This window comes from Halichoeres trimaculatus, unplaced genomic scaffold (assembly GCF_033239565.1).
Source record: "Halichoeres trimaculatus isolate MK-OKI-2021-1 unplaced genomic scaffold, fHalTri1.1 fHalTri1_scaffold_23, whole genome shotgun sequence".
NCBI classification, from domain to species: domain Eukaryota; kingdom Metazoa; phylum Chordata; class Actinopteri; order Labriformes; family Labridae; genus Halichoeres; species Halichoeres trimaculatus.
The window spans coordinates 6,462,609-6,477,739 of record NW_027437201.1 but is presented as its reverse complement, the minus strand read 5'-3'; positions in this window follow the sequence as shown (position 1 = coordinate 6,477,739).

Sequence of the window (15,131 nt, the reverse complement as noted above, 5' to 3'; positions counted from 1 at the left end):
TGAGAGGAAAGGGTCACAGACTTAGACAGACCCCCTCCAAACCATCTGACTAAACATGACGCTCGATTAGCATTCGATTTTGTGGGATTTTCAGTTGTGCTGCTGATCTAACCAAAAGAATAACCCAAATACCTCAACGTCTGCCTCTGGTCCCTGTATAAACATAGTTAGAGTGGCGAGATGTACGGTGCGGTCGCTGCACTGTGCACAGGCACATGCTGTAATTGGAAGGATTGGTGGAAAGAGGAATTTGAGACAAGCCAGAGCAATTTTGGGGGCATGACAAGATATTGTGCGGAGCTGAAGAGAGGATGGCAGCAGGTGTGAATGATTTGTTGAAGGTTTTCTGGTTTCTTCGTGCACTGCCTCTACTTTACCTGCTACTGAAAAATGTTGCTGTTGAATTTTAGAAGGCCAAAACCTCTGTAATAGAGGGAAGTGCATCAATATAAACTAATGAAACTCAAAAACATAGCTGTCTGGGGAAAAGTAGATGACCTTGGTTGTTGAAGCCCATGTGGTAAGTTGCGTCAGTGATGTCACAAGGAGCTTCCATGGACAGAGTGTGGGTCTGTTGAATGTGGCGTTGCTGTAAAGGAAGGTTCTGCCAGGGGATATAAGGGTTGATAGACGCTAACATGCCTAAAAGATGGAGACTCTGAGACACATTAGTGCTTATTGTTAAGTCTACATCAAAGACTGGACAATCAAATGATCCTAATAACTTCTAAACTGCAGAGTTGGAAAAAAATTTACTCACCGTACAGTGTGAGCTGATAGCAATGGCGGCTGCTGGTCAGTCAAGGAGGGGAAGCTCATTTTTTCTGGCCTACATCATAAATTTGTTTATTTATTTAAACGTAAATTCAACCCTTCATGTCAGCTTGCTCGCAGCTGGAGCTGCTACGTGAGACTACAACAGGCTGTAAGTGTGAGTGACAGGGGGAGAAGCTCCACAGCTGTAGCTGTAGCTGCTTATTGGTGAAAAGAGATAGATGCTTTAAAGACAATGCTTGTTGTTTTCAAGAAAAGTAAACTCACTGGGGATCAAGAAAGCCTCCAGATCAGTCCAGAACAAGTAAATATAGAACTCAGACGATGTTCCGGTGGAGGGTTATACTTCGAGATCGCTGACTGGCTCATTTCACTGTCAATCAAAAAGGGATTCTGCCTCAGACAAATCATCCAATCATCATGCTGAAGCCCAGCGTCCAGGCCAGCCCACTGCCTCATAGACCCCCAGAGACGCTGAGCGTCCGATGGGCGGGACAAAGCCCAGCGTTTATCCAATGACCGTCCAGTTTCCACAGTGGAACAACCCACTCCACGCTTCCCCGCTGAAGTCTGAAGACGCTCATCGTCCGACTGTGTTAAAGCTCTGAGACACTGCGGGGATGAATGAGGAGGTTGAGCCATTTACACATGATAGGTAGCTGATTCTGAACAAAAGAAGAACAAAAGAAATTCTAGCGCATATTTGCCAATGAAATGTACACACGCAGAACATATCACCACTTTTTGGGGGGACATTTTAGGGGAAGCTGAGCTTCCCTTGCAGTCTTAGAGCAATTGCCACTAGCTGATAGTGAAATCAGCGTTTTAGACCCAAGCTGTTTTTTGAACCGGGCTGTAAATATGCTTTTTAATGCCATAAAAGTCTTTCTTTTATGAAGCACAGAAAGCAATGTGTTATCACCAGATCCATGTTCGATCCATCTCTTCTCTGTTATGGCGCCTAAGTTGTGCCAATGTGTTAACTTCCACCTGGTCAGATATGCAAGATTCCTATTTTTCTCTGTTGCTGGAGCAACTGTGCATCAATATGTACAGAGCATCCACAAAAATACAGGAAGCCAGGCACTAAAACATTAAAACATCCATTTAGTTTTCTTAGCAAGCACGTGTAAAAGCACAAGCACCAAAATGCTTTTTAGTGACTGTTTGTAGTGTTAATTTATTAAAGCTAAAAACAGGGTAGGATATGAAGAAAGACAAGTATGGTCACCTGCTATACCTCACCTCACTCTGACTTCCACACCCTTTCTTCCTGTCTCCATGTCACCGTGACAACAGACCAAACAGGACCTTGCCTGAGTATGCAACAACAAGCTCCAGCTCAATGACATCATTAGACGTTTCTTGTGCTGAAAGCGGCTGTATTCAGCACGTCCTGAGACTTCAGCCTCCTCTCCCTCCTGAGTATAAAACTTCCTGAGAGTTTAATCTTATATCCTACAAAATATTTGATCGGTAAACAAACTGGAATGTCTGTTAGATATATATATATATGTAAGGGAACAAATAGTTCTGTATCATTGACTTCACTGCATCTCAATCATTTATGACTGCATTTACACAAAACTCCTCTCAGTTGTTAATTCTGGGAAAGAAAAAAGTATTTTTATCTAAAACACACACTCATACATGTTAAGCTACATCATGTGTTTCACTGCATGCTGGAGCCCTCTTCATGAACCTTGAGCAACTGTTCAGGGAGATGTAATGGGGTTGATGTTGGCAGGCCATCATACGGAAACTCGGGAGTGCACATGCCTGCAATCATGGATCCTCTGCAATATTCACAGAAGGCTAAACAGACTTTTTTTTTTTGGCTGTTTCCCACAACTATAGAAGAAAAGTTTCCTTTTGTTTCTGCCTCTAGTAACTGACAACTTCATCATTTACTACATTTTCCACCATGTCTGTTCACTTTAATTGTTTCCACCATTTACTAAATATAGAATGGACAAGATGCCTACATTTAAGCCCACTGGGAGATTTTTAGCCAGAAAAGCTTCATGGGCGCTGAATTTTTGCACCAATGCAGTCACAGCATTAGAGGAAGCTGGTTGAGCTGCAGGGCTAACATTATTTTTGCAAACCAAAATGTATTGAAATGACATAAAACGCTGACAAATAAATAAATAAATTAAAAAAAAGTCACACAGTTGTTATGAATGGAGATATTTTTTGTGATGTCAGAAATTTTTAGCAGTATTTTGAAGCATATTGGATATAAAGAAGGTGCAATATTGGAAGAGCAGACTCATTCCAACTTCAGTCAAGCTGGATGAGGCAAAGAGGCAGAGTTGAGGTGGACTTTGAGCCTCTTTGCTAACAGCTAAAGTGTATGCCTTTACACAGGGAAACATGTAAGTATAAGGACCCCAAAATAGCAGATTGTTATGGATTTGATCCAGCATAGGCAATTTGAAAATGAGCTGTTTTGACTAAAACTGTGTTGTGTAAAGCAACTGTTTGTGTATGATAGAGTAAGGTCATGCGTGTATGCAAAAACACCCATATAAGGCAAAAAAATCAATCTGTTTTCAAGCCATCTTTCTTACCATACATGCTGTAATGCTGCACCATCTGTTTTAGAAATTAAACACATCTTAAGTTTGTTAGCTTCAGCAAACTTTTATATATATATATATATATATATATATATATATATATATATATATATATATATATATATATATATATATATATATATATATATACTGGGGAAGTTCCATTTTTGTTTGATCTGTTCAAGCAAATTAAACAACACTCAGAGGATTGAGAGGTTGGAGAAGGTACCATGAACTCAGCCCAATAATTAAAAAACATCTTTCAAGTTGAATATTGATGTATTCAAATTATTTTCCAAATGTGAAGCCCTTTGTTTCAGAGTTACTTCAAAGTTCAAATGATAAGAAAAAACTTCAGTCAAAGTTTAAAACTTCTGAAGTCGCTGACAACAAAATGTATTAATGGAAGCTGTTTGAACATTGCAACGTATCTGTGATCTACAGCACCAGGTTATTATTATTATTATTATTTTTTTTTCACACATTCAGTTGCACTTATGGCTAACAGGCAAAAGGATATTTATTTACGCTACATTCTTTAAACTCCTTCATAAACAAGGGATCTACTAACAACATATTTAAAGCCATTAATTTTATATATAATTATCTATTTGGATACAGATTGCACCGTTGTTCTTCTATCCACAACTACCCACAGACCAAGACATCTTTTGTTGTTGTTGTTGTTGTTGTTGTTGTTGTTGTTGCTGTTGTTGTTGTTGTTGTTGTTGTTGTTGTTGTTTATTTTCTTTACAAACACTGGCCACTCTGTTGGAGGTATAAAGATCTTTTCACCACTCAAACTTATTAATTATGGAGATATAAATAGACATTATATGATTTCTATATCTCTGTTTACATTTTCCTAATTGTTGATGTTGTCATTTTGTCTTGTTTGTTTGTTTTTCACTCTTGTTTGTCTGTTGAGTTGCTTCTTTTTGTGCCTTTGTGATTATATTTGGAAAACCATAAAGTGTTAAAAAAAAAAAAAAACTTATTCATTATATTAGGAAGTATTCTAACAAAGTAATTTCAATGTATTAGTAAATAAATAAATGTTGATTTTCAAGTAGTAACCCTCCTCCTAAGGCAAATAGAATGTGTTTTGGAATGAACCTCTTGAAATGAACAGTGAGTGCCAATGAGCTGCACAGCAACTTCTATTCACAAGTCCGGTCCAGGAGAGCCCATTGATAAAAAAAGAAGGGCATCTGAAGCTGGGGTAAGAGGACTTGGAAAGAGAAAAAGATGAGGTCAATGAAGCTGATTTAAACAGATCAAGCACACTGTAATTATCCACACAGACCAAGCAGTGATGGCATTCAGGTCATAAAGTATAGACATAACTTATATAAAGAAATCCATTAAGGAAAAGGTTTAACAAAGTGGAAGTGGGCAAGAGTAGAGACGATGCCTTTCCAAACTGGGAGTTTGTGCAGTAGCTCAAGACCCATTTAATATGTGTAACCATATTTATTTTGCACAGAATACAGTTGCCAGGAGCCCAGGTAGCCCTGAAATACATCCATTAAAACAGTGTGTGTTATTCCAATCCCTCACTGCCCCAAGCTGGATACCATCAACATCCACAGAAAAACAATAATACGCCTGGAAATTAAACAAACTTGGAAAACTTTTATTGCACGCAAAGGTTTTGATATTACCTTTCCCTCAGAAAGAAGCTTTTTCAACCTGGGCTCCCGGCTGACTCCCAAATTGCATCTCTGTGTTTGTGTGTGTGTGCAGTGCAGCTACATGGTGAAAAGCAGGACTGTTGATCTTGGTGTAAGATGCCAAACCGTTCTATAAAGGGACTTTTGAGGGTCTTTCTGGGCACTGGGCCAGTCTGTCTGTGCCCTTGGGATGCCAATTTATATGTTTCTGCCAAAGTGTGAGCCTGCGGATGTCTATGTGTACTTATGATGGTGGCGCACAAGGGTAATAGGAGAGGCCAGAGAGAGCACTAAATAATGATAGTGATATATTTGTATCTCTTGCTTTGCATGCTTTCTTTCTGCCCATCTCTTTTACACATACAGGAGTTGATTATCCATCACCTACAAGGATTGATGCAATAAATGTTTTCAATTCAAGTTTTATGTACAGATTTAAAAGGGTATGTTTCACGTCTTTTTAAACAAGATAGTACTCAAAAGTAAGTGTATCACCCACAGGGGATCCATCCAGCTCAACCTCTTGCATAAGAAACTATCCAGACAACCAGCTACAGCACTGCTGGAAAGGTTGGTTCAAAAGTCAGACCTGGGGGCCAGCTGTGGCCTAAAATCTATTTTCACAGGTATCCCCAACTTTCATCTTACTATGTATTTACTATGGTACTTAAATAAATCATGTTCAAACTTTTCCTTTGAGTTGAACTAAAAGGTGAAAGACCCTTAAACTTTCTGTAAAGCTGAGGTGACGGATGGCCTTTATACTTGTGTTTACATCACACAAAGTAATTTGGAAGTGTAACAAATAAATGTATCAATAATTTAGCTTGTTTACATGGACAGTAGAAGGATCTGCTACATCAGACTGTTCTACAGTTCTACAGTTTCATTTAGAAGATGCTTTTGTCCAAAGCAATGTGCAACACTAGCAAGAATTCAGACAGAAGGAAAAACCTAGTTAATTCGATATCAGTGCCGTAAGTTATTTGGCTGCAGGTGCTGCCATTAGGTGCAGGATTTAAAAAATAATAATAATTATGTAGAATAATCAAGCCAACAAACCACATTTGATTGCTGCAACAATGTCAGTTATAGTGCTGAAAACTCAATAAGAGCTGAGTCTGAGACCTCCTGACTCATTCTACTCCTGAGGACAAAGAGGAGAAGGTTCAGATTAAGGGCCTAAGTGTTCCCTGATCAGATGAGTCTTCAGACATCTCTTAAAGTAGAAAGGGCCTTGTTGATTCATATAGAGTTAGGTAATTCATTCACCATTTGTAAAAAAACAGAGGAGAAGAGTCTGGCTTGAGATTTGGAGCCACGCTGGGCTGGGAGCACCAGGCGTCTTTCACAAGCAGAGCATAGTGGGCCAGAAGGAGTGTAGACCTGGATGAGGGACCCCAGGCAGGCAGGAGTTGTTCTTGTCAATGTCTGGAAGTCAGAAGAAGAGCTTTGAATTTGATTGGAAGCATGCTTGGCATGTATCTTGTCATCCTCACTTTCAAACAGATTTTAATCCATCAGGCTAATGACGACCTTTGATCAGTTTAGGGACTGAATTGAGCTCATTTTCAAATGCTGCTTGTACAGTATCTCTTAAACTGCCCATTTCTATGATTGTTGTGCAACAACAAAGTGAAACAGGTCATTTTTGTTGTCTAATTAACTGAAGAGGTGTGCAGTTGGATGCTGTGACAGGCTATCTTAGTTTAGCACCCAGCCATCATTTCATTCATACAAGTATGTTGACCAGTGTGACCAGGTGTCCTGCTCTTTGCAGAACTGCACAGCATTTTTATTGTGCCATGCGTGTCTCAACTTAAGACTATGTCCCATGTTTAATTGGCTGTGATTTTCCGAAATGTAGAACTATCCCCTTGAAAACCTTTCCCCGAACTTTTGCTTCCAAAACATCACATTTTTAGCAAGAGTCACATCCTAAGAGGGTGATACTGCTCTTCATCCTGGAAAAACATTTTTCCAGATAGTCCTCACAGGACCTTCCAGGTTAGAATGACGTTATTTTTAAATGTAAACTACTTTGCACTGCTGATACATGACCCAAACTGTCACATACAAACATACTGTTGGTCCCACCTTTGGTTTGTCGCCACCAGGTCATAAAGGTCAAATGTCAAGGTTAAGGTTCTGTGTGCATTTGTTGTGAAAAAGATGCTGGTGTACTTTCTGGTCAATCTGGTGTCAACAAGTCTTCAGACCAAACGTCAGCTGAAGCCCCAAACTCAGCTGTTAAAAGGCTAATAAACTTCTGAACCATGGGGCTTCAGCGACTGGCCACATAAGGCAGTGATTGAGCTGAACTGACTGTGACGTGCTTCACCTTCACTTAGTCTAACGGACACTTGACTGAGTCCCTGGGGTCCGCCTCTGAGGTAGAGGTCAGTGTTTACCTGTGTTTGCTCGTCACTCTGCGGGGCTCCAGCAGGTTCCCCCTCACCCTTGACTCCCAGAAAATCCTGCTTAGCCAAACAGCCAATGCCTACAGCTCAGGGTGTTGATGTTTACTCTGCCAGGCCTCTGCCTCCAATCCATAGCAACGCAGATACCATTTTGGAGATTGGGGGAAAAAAATATTTTCCCAAGCAGGCTGACTTGAGGCAAAATAAACAGCTTGGTTTAGGGGCACACACGCCATCGGAAGACTCCAACTACAGAGAAGTAAAACCCCTGAGAGATGGAGACAAGGGAGGGCAGAGGGTGGGATGTGTAAAGTTTTACGAAGAGTTACTAAAGATCTAATAAAAACAAACCTGAAGGACTAAAAAAATGTTCATATATTGTTTATAATATATCTCAAACTGACCTGAAAAGTTGAATTACTTTGAAGAAATGGCAAAGTGTAGAATGCGCAACAATTCCATTTTATTTTAATAGGCTTGGAAGCTAACAGATTGTGCTCTTATTAAGATAAAAAAAAAGCTCAAAAGGAAGTCCTCTATGAATTTAGGTGTGACTGATCCCAAGAGATATTCATAAAGTTATTTTGGTGAGGATATGGAAACTGCAGAAAAAAACTTGCTTTATTCTTTCATTTTGACATCACATGGTCAAAATGAACTCCAAAGCTATAAGTTGAGTTTTATCCAGGTTTGATAACAGCTCAGAAATCTGACTTATACTTTTAGTGAGTTTGATCAGAAAAACAAAGTATGAAAGCCTTTAACTAAATACTGTAGGATTCAAACCAGAAAATGAGTGATAAAGGTCTGGAGAAGGTCACAAAGCAAACACGTCAGGGTCGAGGTCGCAGGTTCACAGGCATTAATCACAGCTGTCCAGCTAATGGCGACAGCAGCTCTTGGGGCCAGGTTTGATCAGCAGAATCAAGTGTGACTGTTGTCCTGGGGAAGTTGTCTCCCTTAATAACAAGAGTTAGAATAGTTCTGCGAGACAAGCTGTTTCACACACAAACACACACTGGTGATCTTACTGGGTAGAGTCTTTGTTGTGTAAGCTCCTGGAAATGGGCTAAACTTTTTCTTGAAAACAGTTAAAAAAAACCCCATTTATTTAATTTCTTTTGTTTGTTTTTCCATATTTCTGTTCAAATCCACTATTTGCAAGTTGAGAAGGAGTATAGTGGTCTACTTTTGACATCTACATGTTTAAATTAATTCCATTCTAATATCCATTAAGTGTGCTTTAACCTACATCAACCTTAACTAAAAGGTCTAATTCTAATACAAACTCCATTTGCATCTGGTCTATGGCTGCAAACCATTCACAGTATAAAAGACAGTGCAACTGTGTTGCCTAAAATACAATAATTCACTTTTCTTGGGTTAGAGTGGAGCCTTAAAAAAGACAATTTTCAGGGTTGCATGTATTTTAGATGTATTTACCATTTATAGAGGAATATTATTTGTGAATCGAGTTTCCGCCCATCTGCCAGGTTGTACCTATTTACCATCTGTGCTTGTTTCTGTCCTCTACCAACCATTTAGAGAAATGTGGCTTTTTAACTACTAAATTAAGCAACGTGTGCACCTCTAATGAGTTTATTGAGGCCAATGGCAGCTGTAGATCTGACTAATTGTTACCTCTGCCAAGGAGGTTATGTTTTTGGGAGAGTTTGTTTGGCTGTGAACAACATAACTAGAAAAGCAACAAACAGATCTTCATGAAATTTTCAGGAAATGTTCAAAATGGGATAAGGAAGAAGTGATTAAATTTTGGAGGTGATCTGGATCACCGTCTCGATCCAGGAAGTTTTTTTTTTTTCAAGGATTCTTTATCATTGTGAGATGGGGCCGTTTTTCATCAAATGTGTATATAACTCCACCATAAATGGTTGGATTGCTTTGCAAAACAATACAAGACAAGGCACATTAATTTCTGACAGATGTAAAAGTACAATCCAGATTCTGGCAATATTCTGGATACTAAGATCCTGAATATGAAATATGTCCTGGGTCATCATAATTTTCAACACTGTCAGGTAACAAATTATGGTACAAACCTGCAACTAACACCAAATTGTGGCAGACAGTCTGCTGAAAGGGAGTATAACATTAAAGTAGGACTAAAGTGTTGGTGACAATCACAATATGCTCGATGGAGGTCTGTGCTCTCTGAGTGCTTTTCTAATTCTTTATAGGTTTATTTCACCTCTTTCTTATAATTTGGTTGTCCCCATTTGCTGTGGCTAATATCTCCAGTTCCCTGTTCTCAAAACAGGGGCTAAGGTGACACAGATATCCCGTGCTTTAACAAGTAATATGGATAAACCAAGAAAGAAATTCAAATTCTTATTTTATTGTGAACAAAAAAAAAACAAAAAAAAAAACAACACAATTTGACTCACTGCTCGCCTGTGTTTGGCTCTATGATCTCATTCACTGTCTTCGTTTTGCCATGGGGTTTCTGAGGTCTGTGAAACAGCTTAGACTGCAGGAGGAGAAAAACAGGAGTATCTAATGTGTTTTAGACATCGTTCCTCAGTGATACTTCCTACCTCTGTTGGCTGTAACACCATGTCTGCATGGTGTCTGTGACCTTCCCCTAGAGTCCTATTCTATGTACTCTTCTTTCATCCCTCTTTTGCCTCCTTTTCCTGAGTTGTCTTTTCTAGACCAATACAAACAGTATTTTAAATATTAATCAAGCTACTGGATTGTAACAGGTGTTAACCCAGTTTCTTCTCATATCTGCATTTTCTCGACCTAACAATATTTCCAGACAAAAGGATCTGGTTATATAAGTATAAGTCCCACCTTTCTGTCTCTACCCTGGAGTAGTTTGAATCCCTCACTCCAAGAACAGTTGGCTGCCATGACAAAAGCAGAAGGAGGGAAAATGAAAGAAAATAAATTGATGGAGGAATGATAACATACTTTGCAGACATGGAGGTGGGGAGAAGATCAGCAAAGGTTTATAATGGCAGAAATAAATCACGCTGTGCTTGCTCATGTCAGCAGGCTGTTTGAATTCTAGTCTCTTTTTTATAAAGCCAGGAGAAACTCTGCATTTGTTAGTGAGCGTGGGGTGGTTGAGGTTGGAATGGTGGTGTCACGTTGCAGGTACAGCTTTGAAGCTCATTCAATGAAGACAAATAGTGTTATCATATAAAAAATAATAAGCTCAGACTGTGCAGTTGGCCCTGACAAATGTTGGAGAGGAATGTTCACCTTGCTATGATGACATTGACAATATGACCACAGGAGATGTTTTACGCAAGTTTCAAGCTATTTGTCTCTTGAAACTTCAACAAATTTATCCTGAGATCAAGATGTATCCCTTGAAATTCAGAGTCTTGACACTTGAATGCACACAGGGTTATTGTTTAGATGCATGACAAAGTGGAAGTTCTTGTAACTTTTGAACAAAGGGCAGGAACGAGAGAACTTGAGCTCCATTAATGTATCGAAAGTTTTCTACCTCCATGATGAGCCTCTCCACATTCATATACCTCTTTATTGGCCTCTTAAAACCTCAAAACTGTTGACTCTGGGTCTGGTTTCACTCATCATGACAATTTGTGAAATACAATATAGTGTCACCATGGCACATTTTATTTTGAAAATCAAACGGCTATTTTGATACTAAATTGGTGCCTGACTTCCTGTCCAGCTTCTACTGCCCTGTTCAAACCGGTGTGTAACTGCTCCAGCATTTGGCTAAATAAGAAGTCTGGCATATCAGCTCTGGAGGACTCTGACCTGCTGGATATGAAAAACAGCCAAAAAGCATAAGAGCAGAGCCAGTAGAAGTTAAACCAGTGACTAGAATTGAAATCTATCAGATCTGGTGCAGTGACGCAGCAGAGACAACCTAGACAAGGGTCTGGTTGAATTTGGCCTTAAACCCTCGGTCTCATAATTCCAGCTGTCTGGCTATCTAAGTCCATGCTGTGTTTAAAAAACAAAGCCAGTGGGTGTTGCCAGATGAGGGAACATGAAGCCAAACTGCTGCAGAGTGGGGTCAAACCAGACACTTTACTCCAACACCAGAACAAGGAAAACTGACTCATCGTTTTTTCCTAGTGTTGTTGTAGTCAAGAGCATAATGTACATTTCATTGGGTACATTTAACCACTGATACAGACTTCTCTAATGTTTTAATACATGCTGTTCTATAGTATAAAAAATGATTGAATCAGTTTTAAACTGTCAAATACAACCATGATTTAAAATGTTTAACCACCACCATTCAGCCCCTGATCATACAAATGATAAATAAATGAAATTGAAAATAAAATTCATGTGTTTTGTTTCATCAGTTTTGTCTTTCATGTTTATCTTGTCAGGTTTTGTTTTTAGTTGAGTCTTTCCTCTTGTTTCAGGTTACGTCATGTCCTGCCCCTGTGTTTTCCCGCCATTGTGATTGTCATCCCTGTTCCTCATTGTTTTCACCCGTGCCCCTTTACCTCCTGTATTTTAGTCTGCATCTTTCCCCTGTCCTGTGTCCTGTGCCAGATCATATATATATATATATATATATATATATATATATATATATATATATATATATATATATATATATATATATATATATATATATGAATTTATATAATTTATGAAATTTATATATATATATATATATATATATATATATATATATATATATATATATATGAATTTATATAATTTATGAAATTTATATATATATATATATATATATATATATATATATATATATATATATATATATATATATATATACATACATACAGACAGTCCTTGAGTTTCCAATGAGTTCTGTTGTGTTCCTAATCTGAAATTCTGCGTAAATTGGATTTTCCCTTTTTGTGTCCATGATGTGAAGAAGGTGAGGATACTGAGAAAATTATGAGCATAAACACAGACAATCTTCACTATGGTGCTATATACTATATATGTAAGTATGGGACCCCCAAAAATTTGGCCTCTTGGGGTCCCATACATTTGCATGGTTCATATACATACAATCTATTTAACTGTAGAGATATTGGGAAAATCGAAACCCTTTTGGTAACTTTATGATAAATAAGCCACAAGTGATTAAGATAATTAATTTACCAGCCCTCAAAGTGGCTGAATTGAGCTTGAAAAGGCTAAAATACCTGTTTTATTGCTGCTATCACCTTGAGGATTCAGAACACTGCAGAATCAAGTCTACATTTTCCAGGCCATGGCCTGTCCTGTGGGATCACATTGACACTTCATTCATTTTCTGGGTTCAAAGTCAAAAAGTAATCAGATTGTTATTGCATTGCACTTATCCTTCTAATTGTAGATGAAGGAAAATAAACGAACGAGACCAACAAGATCAATCACTGACAGAAGCTCATGCGCCAAAGCTTCTGTCTGTGATTAAGAACAGGCCAAGTGCCATATTATAATAAAAATGTGTATCATATTATAGAGAAGCAATGAAGAGGCGTAGTGCATACAATTAGAGTAAGAAAGGAAACTCTTTTTGATGTACATGTGGCATGTATGTTTCATGTTTGAGTAGCTTTAATCTCTGCTTGGACCTCAATCCAAATATTCTCATTCCAAGAGTGATGTATCATTGTCTTGGTTTTAAAAAAAAATCAAAGCTTTTTTTTCTCTCTCTCTCTGAAGCTCAGAAAATAATGGTCTATTCCTGAGACACAGTTGGCCTACAAAGAATTGCAATTTTAAAACCATTCATATCAAATGCCCTCTTTGGTGCCAGGACTAAAAGAAAAACTGTGCACCTATCTGTGTGCAGAGTTCACTGTTAGCAACTCACATCTGCACAGATTTTTTTTAACTTATGGCAGAGGTCTTCAACAGGGGGTCCGTGGCCCCTAGGGGGTCTGTGGAGGTATTGTAGGGGGTCCATGATATTTTTGGTTAATCAGGCAAATTTTCATATTTTCAAACATTTGTTACTCTCTTATAACTGTAACTCACACATATTTAAAATAAAAGTATGAACCTATTTATTTTCTAAATAATATTGAATGCACGATAACAATGTACATTTACACGTCACTAGGCCCAGTTTCATATAAAACACAATTCAATTATAATATATATATATATATATATATATATATATATATATATATATATATATATATATATATATATATATATATATATATATATATATATATATATATATAAAGCAGGGGTCCCTGCACAGTAAGAGGGTTCTTGGTCTGAAAACCATTGGAGACACCTAATTTATGGGAACACTTTAAAAGCTGTGTATTTGTGTGTGTATATATATATATATATATATATATATATATATATATATATATATATATATATATATATATATATATATATATATATATATATATACACAAACAATAACAAACAAATTTATTTCAATTATTGTTATTCTTAGCTTTTTATATTTACAAATTAATCCATCCTAAATGAATGATATAACTCTGCTGCTTTTTTTAATTTGACTTTTAGCACAAGTTATTTCTCCAAATTGTTTTTACTAAAGAAAATCCGTAGACTGAGTCAAACAGAACTTGTACCACAGAAAAATGTTGGCATGTTGAAGTCAAGCGTCCAGAGTTTATTCAGGCTCTTATAAGTCCACTTATAACACTGGTTTTGGTTGGACAGGCGGAACTCAGAACCTGGACTACACTATGTATTTATCTGGCAAGATGTGCCCCCATAGAAAGAAAGATTTTTCAAAGTGCTTCAACAAAAATGACCAGTAAATGTCAGGTCATTCTTTATTACTTTCTGCTAACAAGCCAAAAACTCACACACCAATGCCCACAGTTTGTAAGTTAAAAAAAAAAACAGGCCATGATTAATGATCACTGTGACATGTCTGAATGAACCAAATGGAGTGTGCATGTAAACGCTCCCCTGCCAGAGCCCTCACCCTCACACTTATTGTAATCATTACAGGGAGAAAAAATTAGAGGGGGAACTGTAATGGGTTAATTACACCACAATTGACGGGTGTAGAAATGCAGGCCTTTTTAATTATCTCCCTCCATCATTCGACACATTTCTATTATTTTCTCTCCTTTTTGCTCTTTGCTTTGACTGAGGCTCAGCGAACTGAAGGAAAATAGAGGGATAATTGGGTTCATCCATCTCTCCCTCCCTCTTTTTCTGTCTGTCTCAGCCTCCTCCCTCTTTGACTTCCCTTTTCTGTTTCTGTTTCAAATTACACCTTTCACTGCCAGTTTGTCATCTGAACCATTGATTTGGCACTAAGAAGGAAAGGGCATGCGTCAAAATCACAAAAAATGATTTGCTGATTTCACTGCTAATAAAGCAGAAGGTTCCAAAACTCTATTTAAAGTAAACCTTCAAGCTTTGTGGTGTTTGTCCGGTGAGAGTTGCAACTTTGAGAGCTGAAAAAGAAGCCACTGCTGAGGAGCAAAACTGCAATTTAGCTAGTGCCCTCTATAGCTGGCTGCAAAATTGTACAGAACATTATAATAGCAGAGTTGGATTATGAAGCAGAGTTTTAAGGTCCTTAGATTGAGGTCACTGTACTGGAAATGCTGACTCAGCCTAACTTTCGGTTGACAGAGAAAGAAAGAGGTGAGGCTGGGGCAGGTCTTAAGCATTCTTGTTTCCAGCTATACAGAGTCCCCACTTGTCAGCCAAAAAAGAGCTTCACTCCTGGCTAACTATACCAA